Source organism: Oryctolagus cuniculus, chromosome 13, assembly GCF_964237555.1.
Source record: "Oryctolagus cuniculus chromosome 13, mOryCun1.1, whole genome shotgun sequence".
NCBI classification, from domain to species: domain Eukaryota; kingdom Metazoa; phylum Chordata; class Mammalia; order Lagomorpha; family Leporidae; genus Oryctolagus; species Oryctolagus cuniculus.
In genome coordinates this window covers 109,614,880-109,633,039 of record NC_091444.1, presented here as the reverse complement: position 1 = coordinate 109,633,039, position 18,160 = coordinate 109,614,880, and the positions used below count along the sequence as shown (strand labels likewise).

Here is an 18,160-nt window from a genome sequence, read left to right as displayed (position 1 = left end):
GAAAACATGTTATTTCTGTTTGTAAACATGACAAGGGATCCACTTGCCAAAAAGAAAGATTGTGCTTTTCTCCAAAACCACTTTGACAGTTATTGTTTGTTAAATTTCCCCTGAATTCCACACCACTTTGTCCGGATATGCCTGGAGGTAAGCAGAACTATCTTGGGTGTTGTGGCCATCTCAATCCCAGATCTTGCTACAGCCTCTGTGATGGTTTGTGTTTTCTAAACATTATCTATGGACTTTAGGGATTTGAATGCATTTTAGCAAGTAACTTTTTTCTTCTACCGGCAAAGGCTAATAAGATCCACATGGAGTCAAATCCACCACACATTCGAGTTTTCTCGGCAGAACAATTCAGAATCCCAAGAAAACATGCTATTTCTGTTTGTAAACATGGCATTGGATCCACTTGCCAAAAAGAAAGATTGTGCTATTCTCCAAAACCACTTTGACTGTGATTTTTTGATGAAATTTCACACGAATTCCGCAACACTTTGTCCGGATATGCCTGGAGGAAAGCAGAAATATCCGGTGTGTTGTGGCTATCTCAATCCCAGATCTTGCTACAGCCTCTGTGATGGTTTGTGTTTTCTAAACAATATCTATGGACTTTAGGTATTTGAATGCATTTTAGCATGTAACTTTTTGTTTTCTACCGGCAAAGGCTAATTGGATCCACATGGAGTCAAATCCTCCACACATTCAAGTTTTCTCTTCAGAACAATTCAGAATCCCAAGAAAACATGCTATTTCTGTTTGTAAACATGGCATTGGATCCACTTGCCAAAAAGAAAGATTGTGCTTTTCTCCAAAACCACTTTGATGGTAACTTTTTCATTTAATTTCAACTGAATTCCACACCACTTTGTCCAGATATGCCTGGAGGAAAGCAGAAATATCTGGTGTGTTGTGGCTCTCTGAATCCACCATCTTGCTACAGCCTCTGTGTTTGTTTGTATTTTCTGAACATTATCATCGGACTATACAGTTTTGAATGCATTTTTGCCTGTAACATTTTGTTATCTACTGGTAAACCCTAAGTGGATCCACATGGAGTCAAATCCTCCGCACATTCGAGTTTTCCTGGCAGAAAGCTTCAGAAACCCGAGCAAAGATGATATTTGTATTTCTGAACATGACATTGGATCACTTGCTGAAGAGAAAGATTGTGCTTTTCTCCAAAACCATTTTGACGGTAATTTTTTGGTTACATTTCACCTGAATTCCACACCACTTTGTCCAGATATGCCTGGAGGAAAGCAGACATATCTAGTGTGTTGTGGCTATCTCAATCCCAGATCTTGCTACAGCCTCTGTGTTTGTTTGTGTTTTCTGGACATTATCTATTGACTTTAGGGATTTGAATGCATTTTAGCATGTAATTGTTTGTTTTCTACAGGCAAAAGCTAATTCATTCCACATGGAGTCATATCATCCACAGATTCGAGTTTTCCTGGCAGAAAGCTTCAGAAACCCGAGCAAACATGATATTTGTGTTTATAAACATGACATTTGATCCACTTGCCGAACAGATAGATTGTGCTTTTCCCCAAAACCACTTTGATGGTGATTTTTTGGTTAAATTTCACCCAAATCCCCCACTACTTTGTCCGGATATGCCTGGAGGAACTCAGAAATATCTGGTGTGCTATGGCTGTCTCAATCCGCCTTCTTGCTACAGCCTCCTTGTTTGCTTGTGTTTTCTGGACATTATCAATGGACTTTATGGTTTTCAATGCATTTTAGCATGTAACTTTCATTTTTCTACTGGCAAAAGCTAATTGGTTGCACATGGAGTCAAATCCTCCACAGATTCAAGTTTTCCTGGCAGAAAGCTTCAGAAACCCGAGCAAAGATGATATTTGTGTTTATAAAGATGACATTGGATTGACTTGATGGACAGAAAGATTGTGCTTTCCTCCAAAACCAATTGACAGAGATTTTGTGGTTAAATTTAACCCAAACTCCACACCAATTTTTTTGGATATGCCTGAAGGAAAGAAGAAATATTGGTGTGTTGTGGCTATCTCAATCCCAGATCTTACTACATTTTCTGTGGTTGTTTGCGTTTTCTCGACATTATCTATGGACTTTATCGTTTTGAATGCATTTTAGCATGTAACTGTTTGTTTTCTACCGGCAAATGCTAATTGCTTCCACATGGAGTCAAATCCTCCACACGTTCGTGTTTTCCTGGCAGAAAGCTTCAGAAACCTCAGCAAACATGATATTTGTGTTTGTAAATATGACATTGGATCCACTTTCCGAACAGAAAGATTTTGCTTTTCCCCAAAACCACTTTCACGGTGATAGTTTCTAAAATTTCACCCGAATTCCACACCACTTAGTCGGGATATGTCTGGAGGAAATAGAAATATCTCGTGTGTTGTGGCTATCTAAATCCGAGATCTTGCTAGAGCCTCTGTGTTTGCTTGTGTTTTCTGGACTTTATCTACGGACTTTATGGTTTTGAAATAAGTTTAGCATGTAACTTTTTGTTTTCTATGGGCAATCGCTAATTGTTTCCACATGAAGTCAAATCCTCCACACATTCGAGTTTTCCTGGTAGCAGCTTCAGAAACCTGAACAAACATGATATTTGTGTTTATAAAAATGACATCTACCCACTTTCCGAAGAAAAAGATTGTACTTTTCTCCAAAAGCACTTTGATGGGCATTTGGGTTGGTTCCTGGTCTTAGCTATTGTGAATTAAGCTGCAATAAACATTAATGTGCAGACTGCTTTTTTCTTTGCCAATCTCATTTCCTTTGAGTAAATTCCAAGGAGTGGGATGGCTGGGTTGAATGGTAGGGTTATATTCAGGTTTCTGAGGAATCTCCAGACTGACTTCCATAGTGGCTTAACCAGTTTGCATTCCCACCAACAGTGGGTTAGTGTCCCTTTTTCCCCACATCCTCTCCAGAATCTTTTGTTGGTAGATTTCTGAATGTGAGCCATGCTAACTGGGGTGAGGTGGAACCTCACTGTGGTTTTGATTTGCATTTCCCCAATTGCTAGTGATCTTGAACATTTTTTCATGTGTCTGTTGGCCATTTGGATTTCCTCTTTTGAAAAATGTCTATTGAGGTCCTTGGCCCATCTCTTAAGTGGGTTGTTTGTTTTGATCTTGTGGAGTTTTTTGATTTCTTTGTAGATTCTGGTTATCAACGCTTTATCAGTTGCATAGTTTGCAAATATATTTTCCCATTCTGTCGGTTGTCTCTTCACTTTCCTGACTGTTTCTTTTGCAGCACAGAAACTTCTCAATTTGATGCAATCCCAAATGTTAATTTTGGCCTTGACTGCCTGTGCTTCTGGGGTGTTTTCCAAGAAGTCATTGCCGGTACCTATATCTTGCAGGGTTTTTCCAATGCTCTCTAATAATTTGATGGTGTCAGGTCGTAGATTTAAGTCTTTAATCCATGTTGAGTGGATTTTTGTGTAAGGTGAAATGTAGGGGTCTTGCTTCATGATTCTGCACGTGGAAATCCAATTTTCACAGCACCATTTATTAAATAGACTGTCCTTACTCCAGGGATTGGTTTTGGACGCTTGATCAAATATGAATTGGCTGTAGATATATGGATTAATATCTGGTGTTTCAATTCTGTTCCATTGGTCTATCCATCTGTTTCTGTACCAGTACCATGCTGTTTTGATTACAACTGCCCTGTAGTATGTCCTGAAATCTGGTATTGTGATGTTTCCAGCTTCGTTTTTGTTGTACAAGATTGCTTTAGCTATTCGAGGTCTCCTGTGTCTCCATATAAATTTCAGCATTATTTTTTCTATATCTGAGAGGAAGGTCTTTGGTATCTTGATTGGGATTGCATTGAATCTATAAATTGCTTTTGGGAGAATGGACATTTTGATGATGTTGATTCTTCTAATCCATGAGCATGGAAGATTTTTCCATTTTTTGGTATCCTCTTCTGTTTCTTTCTTTAGGGTTTTGTAATTTTCATCATAGAGATCTTTAACATCCTTGGTTAAGTTTATTCCAAGGTATTTGATTGTTTTTTGTAGCTATTGTGAATGGGATTGATCTTAGAAGTTCTTCCTCAGCCATGGCATTGTCTGTGTATACAAAGGCTGTTGATTATTCTGCATTGATTTTATAACTTGCTACTTTGCCAAAATCTTCTATGAGTTCCAATAGTCTCTTAGTAGAGTTCTTTGGGTCCCCTAAATAAAGAATCATATCATCTGCAAAGAGGGATAGTTTGAATTCTTCCTTCCCAATTTGTATCCCTTTAATTTCTTTTTCTTGCCTAACCCAAATGCCCATCAACAGTAGACTGGATAAAGAAATTATGGGACATGTACTCTATAGAATACTATACAGCAGTCAAAAACAACGAAACCCAGTCATTTGCAACAAGATGGAGGAATTTGGAAAACATCATGCTGAGTGAATTAAACCAGTCCCAAAGGGACAAATATCATATGTTCTCCCTGATTGGTGACAACTAACTGAGCACCAAAGGGGAAACTTGTTGAAATGAAATGGACACTATGAGAAACAGTGACTTGATTAGTTCTTGTCCTGACGGTTGATGTACAATGTAATCCTTTATCCATTTTAGTATTTTTTTTTTGTTCTAGTACCATTGGTTGAACTCTGTAATTAACACACAATTGTTCTTAGGTGTTTAAATTTTAACTGAAATGTGATCCCTGTTAGGAATTAGGAAAACATTATGTTGAGTGAAATAAGCCAATCCAAAAGGGACAAATACCACTTGTTCTCCTTGATAGGTGACAACTAACTGAGCACCAAAAAGGAAACCTGTTAAAGTGAAGTGAACACTATGAGAAATGGTGACTTGATCAGCCCTCACCCTGACTTTTGATGAGCAACTTGATATGTTATCCCTCTTTTAGTATTTTTTTGTTTGTTCTACTTAATACTTTTGGTTGAATACTGTAATAAATACACAGTTATTCTCAAGTGTTGAAACTTAACTGAAAAGTGATCGCTGTTAAATATAAGAGTGGGAATAAGAGAGGGAAGAGATGTGCAATTCGGGACATGCTCAAGCTGACTTACCTCAAACAGTAGAGTTAGAAACATACCAGGGGATTTGAATTCAATCCCATCGAAGTGGCATGTACCCATGCCATCTCACTAGTCCCAGTGATCAATTTCTGTTCACAATTGATCATAATGATAGGACTAAGAACCAAAGGGATCACATAAACAAGACTAGTGTATGCAAATATTAGCTGATAGAATCAAAAAGGGAGAGAATGATCCAACATGGGAAATGAGATACACAGCAGACCCATAGAATGGCAAATGTCCTAACAGCACTCTGGCCTCATAATCAGCGCTTAAGGCATGCGGATCCGGCTGAAATGCCCATGAGGGTATTTCAGGCATGGAAAGCCAAGACACTCTGGGGGAAAAAAAACCTAAATGAAAGATCTCCACAAGTGAGATCCCAGTGGAAAGAACAGGTCTTCAAAGAAGGAGGTACCTTTCTCTGAAGGGAGGAGAGAACTTCCACTTTGACCATGGCTTTGTCTAAAAATGATCAGAGTCAGTGAACTCAGGGGGCTTCCATAGCCTTGGCAACTCATGACAAGAGCCTAGGGTGATTACTGATGCCATAAACAAGAGTGTCAATTTGTTAAGTCAACAACAGGAGTCACTGTGCACTTACTCCTCATGTAGGATCTTTATCCTTAGTGTGCTGTACATTGAGATCTAATGCTATAACTAGTACTCAAACATTATTTTTCACTTTATCTTTCTGTGTGGGAGCAAACTGTTGAAATCTTTACTTAATGTATACTAAACTGATCTTCTGTATGTAAAGAGAATCAAAAATGAATCTTGATGTGAATGGAAGGGGAGAGGGAGTGGATAAGAGGAGGGTTGCAGGTTGGAAGGACGTTATGGCGGGGAAGACATTGTAATCCATATGCTGTACTTTGGAAATTTATATTCATTAAATAAAAGTTAAAAAAAAAACACTTTGATGGTGATTTTGTGTTTACATTTCACCTGAATTCCACACCACTTTGTCCAGATATGCCTGGAGGAAAGCAGAAATATCTGGTGTGTTGTGGCTATCTCAATCCCAGATCTTGCTACAGCCTCTGTGTTTGTTTGTGTTTTGTGGACATTATCTACAGACTTATGGATTTGAATGCATTTTAGAATGTAACTTTTTGTTTTCTTTTTTTTTTTTTTTGACAGGCAGAGTGGACAGTGAGAGAGAGAGAGACAGAGAGAAAGGTCTTCCTTTGCCGTTGGTTCACCCTCCAATGGTCGCCGCGGCCAGCACACTGTGGCCGTCGCACTGTGGCCGGTGCACCACGCTGATCCATTGGCAGGAGCCAGGTACTTATCCTGGACTCCCATGGGGTGCAGGGTTCAAGTACTTGGGCCATCCTCCACAGCACTCCCTGGCCACAGCAGAGAGCTGGCCTGGAAGAGGGGCAACCGGGACAGAATCCGGCGCCCCGACCGGGACTAAAACCCAGTGTGCCGGTGCCGTAAGGCAGAGGATTAGAGTAGTGAGCCGCGGTGCTGGCCATAAATTTTGTTTTCTACTGGCAAACGCTAATTGGATCCACATGGAGTCAAATCCTCCACACATTCGAGTTTCCTGGCAGAAAGCTTCAGAAACCTGAGCAAACATGATATTTGTGTTTGTAAATATGACATTGGATCCACTTGCTGAAGAGAAAGATTGTGCTTTTCTCCATAACCAGGTTGACGGTGATTGTTTGTTAAATTTCCTCTGAATTCCACACCGCTTTGTCCGGATATGCCTGGAGGAATCAGAAATATGTGCTGTGTTGTGGCTATCTCAATCCCAGATCTTGCGACAGCCTCTGTATTTGTTTGTTTTTTTCTAGACATTATCTATGGACTTTAGGGATTTGAATGCATTTTAGCATGTAACTTTTTGTTTTCTGCCGGCAAACGCTAAATGGATCCACATGGATTCAAATCCTCCACACATTCGAATTTTCTCGGCAGAACAATTCAGAATCCCGAGAAAACATGCTATTTCTGTTGTAAACATGGCATTGGATCCACTTGCCGAAAAGAAAGATTGTGCTTTTCTCCAAAACCACTTTGATGGTGATTTTTTCATTTAATTACAACCAAATTCCACACCACTTTGTCCAGACATACCTGGAGGAAAGCAGAAATATCTGCTGTGTTGTGGCTATTTTAATCCCCGATCTTTCTACAGTTCTGTGTTTTTTTGTGTTTTCTGGACGTTATCTATGGACTTTAAGCTTTTGAATGCGTTTTAGCATGTAACTTTTTCTTTTTTACCTGCAAACGCTAATTGTTTCCACATGAAGTCAAATCCTCCACACATTGGAGGTTTCCTGGCAGAAAGCTTGAGATACCTGAGCAAACATGATATTTGTGTTTATAAACATGACATTGGATCCACTTGCCAACAAGAAATATTGTGCTTTTCTCCAAAACCACTTTGATGGTGATTTTTTCATTTAATTTCAACGGAATTCCACACCACTATTTCGGGATATGCCTGGAGGAAAGCAGAAATATCTGCTGTGTAGTGGCTATCTCAATCCGAGATCTTGCTATGGCTTCTGTGTTGGTTTGTGTTTTCTGGACATAATCCATGGACTTTATGGTTTTGAATGCATCTTTGCATGTAACCTTTTTGTTTTCTACTGCAAACGCTAATGGTTCCACATGGAGTCAACTCCTAGATACATTCGAGTTTTTTGGCAGAAAGCTTCAGAAACACAAGCAAACAAGAAACTTGTGTTTAAACATGACATTGGATCCAATTGCCGAATAGACAGATTGTGCTTTCCTCCAAAACCACTTTGACGGTGATTTCTTGCATAAATTTCACATGAATTCCACAACACTTTGTCCAGATATGCCTGGAGGAAAGCAGAAATATCTGGTGTGTTGTGGCTATCTCAATCCGAGATCTTGCTACAGCCTCTGTGTTTATTTGTGTTTTGTGGACATTATCTATGGACTTTACGGTTTTGAGTGCATTTTGCATGAACTTTTTGTTTTCTACCAGCAAACGCTAATTGTTTCCACATGGAGTCAAATCCACCACACATTCAATTTTTCTAGGCAGAAAGCTTCAGAATCCTGAGCAAACATGATATTTGTGTTTTAAACATGACATTGGATCCACTTGCCCAACACAAAGTTTGTGCTTTTCTCCAAAACCATTTTCACGACGGTGATTTTTAGGTTAAATTTCCCCTGAATTCCACATCACTTTGTCCGGATATACCTGGAGGAAAGCAGAAATATCTGGTGTGTTGTCGCTATCTCAATCCCAGATCTTGCTACAGCCTCTGTGTTTCTCTGTGTTTTCTGGGCTTTATCTATGGCCTTGAGGGTTTTGAATGCATTTTAGCATGTAACTTTTTGTTTTCTACCAGCAAACGCTAATTGGTACCACATCGAGTCAAATCCTCCACACATTCGAGTTTCCCTGGCAGAAAGCTTCAGAAACCTGAGCAAACATGATATTTGTGTTTGTAAATATGACATTGGATCCACTTGCCGAAGGCAAAGATTTTGCCTTTCCCCAAAACCATTTTGACGGTGATTTCGTGGTTAAATTTCACGTGAATTCCACAACACTTTGTCCGGATATGCCTGGAGGAAAGCAGAAATATCTGCTGTGTAGTGGCTATCTCAATCCGAGATCTTGCTACGGCTTCTGTGTTGGTTTGTGTTTTCTGGACATTATCTACAGACTTTATGGTTTAGAGTGCATCTTTGCATGTAACTTTTTGTTTTCTATTGCAAACAGTAATGTTTCCACATGGAATCAAATCCTGCACAGATTCAAGTTTTCCTGGCAGAAAGCTTCAGAAACCCAAGCAAACATGATACTTGTGTTTATAAAATTGACATTGGATCCACTTGCACAACAGAAAGATTGTGCTTTTCTCCAAAACCACTTTGATGGTGACAGTTTGTTTTATTTCCTCTGAATTCCACACCACTTTGTTTGGATATGCCTGGAGCAACTCAGAAATATCTGGTGTGTTGTGGCTATCTCAGTCCCAGATCTTGCTACAGCCTCTGTGTTTGTTTGTGTTTTCTGGACATTATCTATGGACTTTACAGTTTTGAATGCATTTTAGCATGTAACTTTTTTTTTTTTTTACAGGCAAATGCTATTTGGTTCAACATGGAGTCAAATCCTTCACACATTCATGTTTTCCTGTCAGAAAGCTTCAGAAACCTCAGCAAACATGATATTTGTGTTTATAAACATGACATTGGATCCACTTGCCGAACAGAAAGATTGTGCTTTTCTCCAAAACCACATTTACAGTGATAGTTTGCAAAATTTCACCCAAATACCAGAACACTTTCTCCGGATATGCCTGCAGGAAAGCAGAAATATCTGCTATGTTGTGGCTATCTCAATCCGAGATCTTGCTACGGCTTCTGTGTTTGTTTGTGTTTTCTGGACATTACTATGGGCGTTATGATTTTGAATGCATCTTTGCATGAAACTTTTTGTTTTCTACTGCAAACGTTAATGGTTCCACATGGAGTCAAATCCTCCACAGATTCAAGTTTTTCTGGCAGAAAGCTTCAGAAATCCAAGCAAACATGATACTTGTGTTTATAAACATGACTTTGGATCCACTCGCCGAAGAGAAAGATTGTGCTTTTCTCCAAAACCACTTTGACGGTTATTTTTGGGTTAAATTTAACCCAAACTCCACAACAATTTGTTTGGATATGCCTGGAGGAAAGCAGAAATATCTGGTGTGTTGTGGCTATCTCACCTGAGATCTTGCTACAGCCTCTGTGTTTGTTTGTGTTTTTTGGACGAAATCTACAGACTTGACGGTTTGGAAGGCATTTTCGTATGTACCTTTTTGTTTTCTACTGGCAAACGCTATTTGGTTCCACATGGAGTCAAATCCTTCACACATTCGAGTTTTCCTGGCAGAAAGCTTCAGAAACCCTAGCAAACATGATATTTGTGTTTGTAAACATGATATTGGATCCACCTGCTGAAGAGAAAGATAGTGCTTTTCTCCAAAATCACTTTTTTTAACTTTTATTTAATGAATATAAATTTCCAAAGTATGACTTATGGATTACAATGGCTTCCCCCCATATCATCCCTCCCACCCGCAACCCTCCCTTTTCCCACTTCCTCTCCCCTATCATTCACATCAAGATTCATTTTTGATTCTCTTAATATACAGAAGATGAGCTTAGTATACATTATGTAAGATTTCAACAGTTTACTCCCACACAGAAACATAAAGTGAAAAATAATAGATGATTTTTAAATGATGATGAAATCATATCAGACTTATTGTCATGTTTAATCCCAGTGAGAGTCAATCTGGGAATTGATAATTTCTTTTTTTTTTTTTTTACAGAAGATGAGTTTAGTATACATTAAGTAAAGATTCCAACAGTTTGCACCCCCATAGAAACACAAAGTGAAATATACTGCTTGAGTACTTGTTATAGCATTAAATCTCAATGCACAGCACATTAAGGACAGAGATCCTACATGAGGAGTAAGTGCACAGTGACTCCTGTTGTTGACTTAACAAATTGACACTCCTGTTTATGGAATCAGTAATCACCCTAGGCACTTGTCATGAGTTTCCAAGGCTATGGAAGCCCTCTGAGTTCTCCAACTCTTATCTTGTTTAGACAAGGTCATAGTCAAAGTCGAGGTTCTCTCCTCCCTTGAGAGAAAGGTACCTCCTTCTTTGAAGACCTGTTCTTTCCACTGGGATCTCACTCACAGAGATCTTTCATTAAGGTCTTTTTTTTTTGCCAGAGTGTCTTGGCTTTCCATGCCTGAAATACTCTCATGGGCTTTTCAGCCTGATCTGAATGCCTTTAGGGCTGATTCTGAGGCCAGAGTGCTATTTAGGACATCTGCCATTCTATGAGTCTGCTGAGTATCCCACTTCCCATGTTGGATCACTCTCCCCTTTATTTATTCTATCAGTTAGTATTAGCAGGTACTAGACTTGTTTATGTGCTCCCTTTGACTCTTAGTCCTTTCATTTTTATGATCAATTGTGAACTGAAATTGATCACTTGGAATAGTGAGATGGCATTGGTACATGCCACCTTGATGGGATTGAATTGGAATCCCCTGGTATGTTTCTAACTCTACCATTTGGGGCAAGTCAACTTGAGCATGTCACAAATTATACATCTCTTCCCTCTCTTATTCCCACTCTTATGTTTAACAGGGATCACAATTCCGTTAATTTGCAACACTTATGAATAACTGTGTATTAATTACAGAATTAAACCAGTCATATTAAGTAGAACAGACAAAAAAATACTAAGAGGGATAATGTATTAAGTTGTTCATTAACAGTCAGGGCTATGCTGATCAAGTCACCGTTTGCCATAGTGTCCATTTCACTTCAAAAGGTTTCCTATTTTTTGTTCAGTCAGTTGTCACTGATCAGGGAGAACATATGGTATTTGTCCCTTTGGGACTGGCTTATTTCACTCAGCATGATGTGTTCCAGATTCCTCCATTTTGGTGCAAACGACTGGATTTCGTTGTTTCTTACTGCGGTATAGTATTCTAAAGAGTAAATATCCCATAATTTCTTTATCCAGTCTACCGTTGATGGGCATTTAGGTTGGTTCCAGGTCTTAGCTATTGTGAATTGTACTGCAATAAACATTAGGGTGCAGACCGTTCTTTTTTTTGCCAATTTAAATTCCTATGGGTAAATTCCAAGGAGTGGGATGGCTGGGTTGAATGGTAGGGTTATATTCAGGTTTCTGAGGAATCTCCAGACTGACTTCCATAGTGGATTCACCAGTTTGCATTCCCACCAACAGTGGGTTAGTGTCCCTTTTTCCCCACATCCTCACCAGCATCTGTTGTTGGTAGATTTCTGTATGTGAGCCATTCTAACCAGGGTGAGTTGAAACCTCATTGTGGTTTTGATTTGCATTTCCCTGATTGCTAGTGATCTTGAACATTTTTTCATGTGTCTGTTGGCCATTTGGATTTCCTCTTTTGAAAAATGTCTATTGAGGTCCTTGGCCCATCTCTTAAGTGGGTTTTTTTTTTTTTTTAGTTTCTTGATCTCTTTGTAGAATCTGGTTATTAACCCTTTATCTGTTGCATAGTTTGCAAATATTTTTTCCCATTCTGTCGGATGTCTCTTCACTCTCCTGACTGTTTCTTTTGCAGTACAGAAACTTCTCAATTTGATGCAATCCCAATAGTTGATTTTGGCTTTGACTGCCTGTGCCTCCCGGGTCTTTTCAAGAAACTCTTTGCCTGTGCCAATATCTTGAAGGGTTTCTCCAATGTTCTCTAATAACTTGATGGTGTCAGGTCGTAGATTTAGCTCTTTAATCAATGTTGAGTGGATTTTTGTGTAAGGTGTAAGGTAGGGGTCTTGCTTCATGATTCTGCACGTGGAAATCCAGTTTTCCCAGCACCATTTATTGAATAGACTGTCCTTTCTCCAGGAATTGGTTTTAGATCCTTGATCAAATATAAGTTGGCTGTAGATGTTTGGGTTGATTTCTGGTGTTTCAATTCTGTTCCATTGGTCTATCCATCTGTTTCTGTATCAGTACCATGCTGTTTTGATTGCAACTGCCCTGTAGTATGTCCTGAAATCTGGTATTGTGATGTCTCCAGCTTTGTTTTTGTTGTACAAGATTGCTTTAGCTATTCGAGGTCTCTTTTGCCTCCATATGAATTTCAGCATCATTTTTTTTAGATCAGAGAAGAATGTCTTTGGTATCTTGATTGGAATTGCATTGAATCTATATATTGCTTTTGGGAGAATGGACATTTTGATGATGTTGATTCTTCTAATCCATGAGCATGGAAGATTTTTCCATTTCCTGGTTCCTCTTCTATTTCTTTGTTTAAGATTTTGTAATTCTCATCGTAGAGATCTTTGACGTCCTTGGTTAAGTTTATTCCAAGGTATTTGATTGTTTTTGTAGCTATTGTGAATGGGATTGATCTTAGCAGTTCTTTCTCAGCCATGGCATTGCTTGTATATACAAAGGCTGTTGATTTTGTGCACTGATTTTATATCCTGCCACTTTGCCAAACTCCTCTAAGAGTTCCAGTAGTCTCTTAGTAGAGTTCTTTGGATCCTCTAAGTAAAGATTCATATCGTCTGCAAAGAGGGATAGTTTGACTTCTTCCTTCTCAATTTGTATTCCTTTAATTTCTTTTTCTTGTCTGATGGCTCTGGCTAGAACTTCCAGAACTATGTTAAATAGCAGTGGTGAGAGTGGTCATCCCTGTCTGGTACCAGATCTCAGTGGAAATGCTTCCAACTTTTCCCCCATTCAATAGGATGCTGGCCATGGGTTTTCTCATAAATTGCTTTGATTATATTGAGGAATGTTCCTTCTATACCCAATTTGCTTAGAGTTTTCATCATGAAAGGGTGTTGAATTTTATCAAATGCTTTCTCTGCATCTATTGAGATAATCATATGGTTTTTCTTCTGCAGTCTGTTAATGTGGTGAATCACATTGATTGATTTGCGAATGTTGCACCATCCCTGCATACCAGGGTTGAATCCCACTTGGTCTGGGTGGATGATTTTCCTGATGTGTTGTTGCATTCTATTGGCCAGAATTTTATTGAGGATGTTTGCGTCTATGTTCATCAGGGATATTGGTCTATAATTTTCTTTCAGTGCTGCATCTTTCTCTGGCTTAGGGATTAAGGTGATGCTGGCTTCATAGAAAGAATTTGGGAGGATTCCCTCTTTTTCGCTTGTTCTGAATAGTTTGAGAAGAAATGGGATTAGTTCTTCTTTAAATGTCTGGTAGAATTCAGCAGTGAATCCACCTGGTCCTGGGCTTTTCTTTGTTGGGAGGGCCTTTATTACTGTTTCAATTTCTGTTTAAGTTATGGATCCATTTAGGTTTTCTATGTCTTCATGGTTCAATTTTGGTAGCTCACATGTGTCCAGGAATCTATTCATTTCTGATAGATTTTCCTGTTTGCTGGCATACAGGTCCTTGTAGTAATTTCTGATGATTCTTTTTATTTCTGTGGTGTCTGTTGTTACGTTTCCTTTTTCATCTCTGATTTTATTGATTTGGGTCTTTTCTCTTCTTTTTTTAGTTAGTTGGGCCAATGGGGTGTCAATTTTGTTTATTTTTTCAAAAAACCAGCTTCTCGCTTGGCTGATTTTTTGTAATTTTTTTTGGATTCAATCCTGTTAATTTCTTCCCTGATTTTAATTATTTCTCTTCTCCTACTACATTTGGGTTTGGTTTGCTGCAGTTTTTCTAGGTCCTTGAGATGCGCTGAAAGCTCATTTATTTGGTACCTTTCCAATTTCTTGATATAGGCACCTAATTCTATAAATATGCCTCTCAATACTGCTTTTGCTGTATCCCATAAGTTTTGATATGTTGTGTTGTTATCTTCATTTACTTCCAGAAAGTTTTTGATTTCTCTTTTGATTTCTTGAATGACCCAGTGTTCATTCAGGAGCATGTTGTCAGTCTCCATGTGTTTGCATACTTTCTGGGGTTTCCTGAGTTGCTAATTTCCAGCTTCATTCCGCTGTGGTCTGAGAAGCTGCATGGTATGATTCTAATTCTTTTAAATTTGCTGAGACTTCCTTTATGACCTAGTATGTGATCAGTCCTAGAGAAGGTTCCATGCACTGCTGAGAAGAATGTGAAGTCTTTAGATGTAGGATTGAAAGTTCTGTAGATATCTGTTAGATCCATTTGGGCAATAGTGTTGATTAAATCTGCTTTTTCCTTGTTGATCTTCTGGCTGGATGATCTGTCTGTTTCTGAGAGTGGAGTATTGAAGTCCCCCAGTACTATTGTGTTGGAATCTAATTTCCCTTTACGTCCCTTAAGATATCTTTTAAATAGACCAGTGCCCTGTAATTAGGAGCATATACATTTATAATAGTTACATCTTCCTGTTGAATTGAACCCTTAATCATTATATAGTGCCCCTCTTTGTCTCTCTTAACAGTTTTTGTATTAAAGTTTATTTTGTCTGATATTAATATGCCTACACCTGCTCTTTTTGGTTTCTGTTGGCATGGAATATCTTTTTCCAACCTTTCACTTTCAGTCTGCATGCATCTTTGTTTCTTGTAGGCAACAAATAGTTGGGTTGTGTTCTTTGAGCCAATCAGCCAATCGGTGTCTTTTAACTGAAGTATTCAGACCATTAATGTTTAATGTGATTATTGATACGCAGTGACTTTGCCCTGCCATTTTCCCGGAGATATTTTCTAGTATATGCTTTGAGCTTCCCATGCTCTTTTACTGGTAGGTGTTCTTCCTTTACCTTCTTTCATATTGATGGCTGTGTTTCTGTGTTTCTGAGTGTAGCACATCTTTAAGTATCTTTTGCAGGGCCGGACGACTGGCGGCAAAGTCTTTCAATTTCTGTTTGCTATGAAAGGTCTTTATTTCACCTTCATTCACAAATGAGAGCTTAGCAGGATATAATATTCTGGGCTGGCAATTTTTCTCTCTTAGCACCTGTGCTATGTCTCGCCATTCCCTCCTAGCTTGTAGGGTTTCTGATGAGAAGTCTGCTGTGAGTCTGATTGGAGATCCTCTGAAAGTAATTTGATGTTTCTCTCTTGCACATTTAGGATCTTTTCTTTATGTTTCACTGTGGTGAGTTTAATTACAACTTGTCGTGGTGAGGATCTCTTTTGGTCATGTTTATTGGGGGTTCTATGAGCTTCCTGTACTAGGATGTCTCGGTCCTTCTCCATACCCGGAAAGTTCTCTGCTAGTATCTCACTAAAAAGGCCTTCTAATCCTTTCACTCTCTCCATGCCTTCAGGAACCCCTAGAACTCCAATGTTGGTGTTTTTAATAGTATCCTGTATATTCCCAACAATATTTTTTTAGATTTCTAATTTCCTCTTCTTTTCCTTGGTTTGACTGTATGTTTTCCTGTGCTCTGTCTTCTAAGTCCGATATTCTCTCTTCTGCTTCACCCATTCTGCTTTTAAGGCTTTCTAATGTGTTTGTCATTTGATCTATTGAGCTCTTCATTTCATTTTGATTTCTCTTCACTATCACACTTTCCTGTTCTACTAGTTTCTGCGTTTCATTTTGATTCTTCCTTAAAATTTCATTTTCACGAGAGAGATTTTCAATCCTGTCCAATAAGGATTTCTGTAGTTCAAGGATTTGCTTTGAAAACTTCTAAATGATCTTATCATAAATTTTTTGAAATCTGTATCTTGCATTTCTTCTATCTCATCATCTTCATAATCTTGGCTTGGGGTGTTTTGTTTATTTGGAGGCATCATAGTGTCATCATTGATCTTGTTCCCTCGATGTCTGTGTTTGTTGCTTGGCATAATTAATTCTTCTTTCGTCACTGTGCATTTATTTATTTTTTTTTATTTTATACTATGTCTGTGTTAAGTGGACTGCCTGCTGTTGGAGGAGCCTTGGAGGCTTGAGATGGGTGTGGCCTGAGAGCTCTGCTTGGTTCTTCAGGGTTATAGGTGTGCAAAGGTGACACCCTCAGGTTATGCGTGGTAAATCTCTATTTATTTATTTATTTATTTTATTTATTCAGGGGGTAAGCAATGCCACACGGTCTGGCTGTGCAGAATTGATGGTATTTAGCTTCCAATCTCTGCCTTCTACCCAAAGAGTCTGTGCAGGCTCTGTTTCTCCTCTGGACTCCCACTGGGTTGCCTAGGCTACTGAATTGTAGTGACTCAGTTCTTTAGCTCTCCCCTGTTGTTATGTAAATCCAGAGAGGGGGCCTGCTCTTTGTCTCTTGCAAACTCTTGGAAACTCTTGCAAGCCTTGACGCCTTGCAACCTTTGCAAGGTTGTTGGAGAGAGAAACCCCCCACCTTTTTTTTTTCCTTCTCTCCGGTAGTGAGTCTGGTGCACTTTCTGGCTCCCCTCTAGATTCTGACCTCCGTTTCCCCACCAATGTCTCAGGTTTTTGAGCTCACCTCCCCTTCCAGCACCGATGTGTGGACTCAGATACCTGGGCATCCCTCCTCTCCCTGCTGGTGTCTGTGTCACATCGACTCCCCTTCCCGCACTAGCACTCAGACTCTGCGGCTCCTGCAGTTCGGCTTCCGTGTGGTGGGCGACCCTGCTCTCCCAGTAGGTCCTCCGATTCATAGCCACTAGATCCAGAAGAGTTTCCTCTGCAATATTTTGCTGGTCCTTTTTCTGAGGATACCATAACTACCCTTATATTAAACTAAATTTTCCCAGATTATCAGTGTGCGCCCTCACTATTCCACCATCTTGGCTCTGCCCCCCTCCAAAAGCACTTTGACAGTGATTTCTTGGTTAAATTTCACCCGAATTCCACACCACTTTGTCTGGATATGCCTGGAGGAAAGCAGAAATATCTGGTGTGTTGTGGCTATCTCAATCCCAGATCTTGCTACAGCTTCTGTGTTTCTGGAGTTTTCTAGAAATTATCAATGGACTTGATGGTTTTGAATGCATTTTAGCATGTAACATTTTGTTTTCTACAGGCAAATGCAAATTGGTTCCCATGGAGTCAAATCCTCCACACATTCAAATTTTTCTGGCAGAAAGCTTCAGAAACCCTAGCAAACATGATATTTGTGTTTATAAACTTGATGTTGGATCCACATGCCGAAAGAAAGATTGTGCTTTTCTCCAAAACCACTTTGACGGTGATTTTTCGGTTATATTTCACTTGAATTCTACACCAATTTGTCTGGATATGCCTGGAGGAAAGCAGAAATACCTGGTGAGTTGTGGGATTCTCAGTCCCAGATCTTGCTACAGTCTCAATGTTTGTTTGTGTTTTCTGGACATTATCTATGGACTTTATGGTTTTGAATACATTTTAGCATGTAACTTTTTGTGTTCTACCGTCAAATGCTAATTGGTTCCACATGGAGTCAAATCCTAAACACATTAGTGTTTTCCTGGCAGAAAGCTTCAGAAACCCGAGCTAACATGATATTCGTGTTTATAAACTTGATGTTGGATCCACTTTCCAAAGAGAAAAACTGTGCTTTTCTCCAAAACCAATTTGACTGTGATTTTTTTGGTTCAATTTCACCCGAAATCCAAACCAGTTTTTCCGGATATGCCTGGAGGAAAGCAGAAATATCTGGTGTGTTGTGGCTATCTCATTCCCAGATCTTGCTACAGCCT

General features: G+C 39.2%; 1 long non-coding RNA gene across 1 annotated transcript in view; it reads left to right on the top strand.

Moving 5' to 3' along the window:
* Positions 1-17,014: 17,014 nt before the first annotated feature.
* LOC138845076 (uncharacterized) overlaps positions 17,015-18,160 on the top strand; it is a 39,957-nt gene continuing 38,811 nt past the window's right edge. Inside the window, exon 1 of the long non-coding RNA XR_011381802.1 lies at positions 17,015-17,747. This is a non-coding gene — a long non-coding RNA (uncharacterized lncRNA). The remainder of the gene's footprint in view (positions 17,748-18,160) is intronic.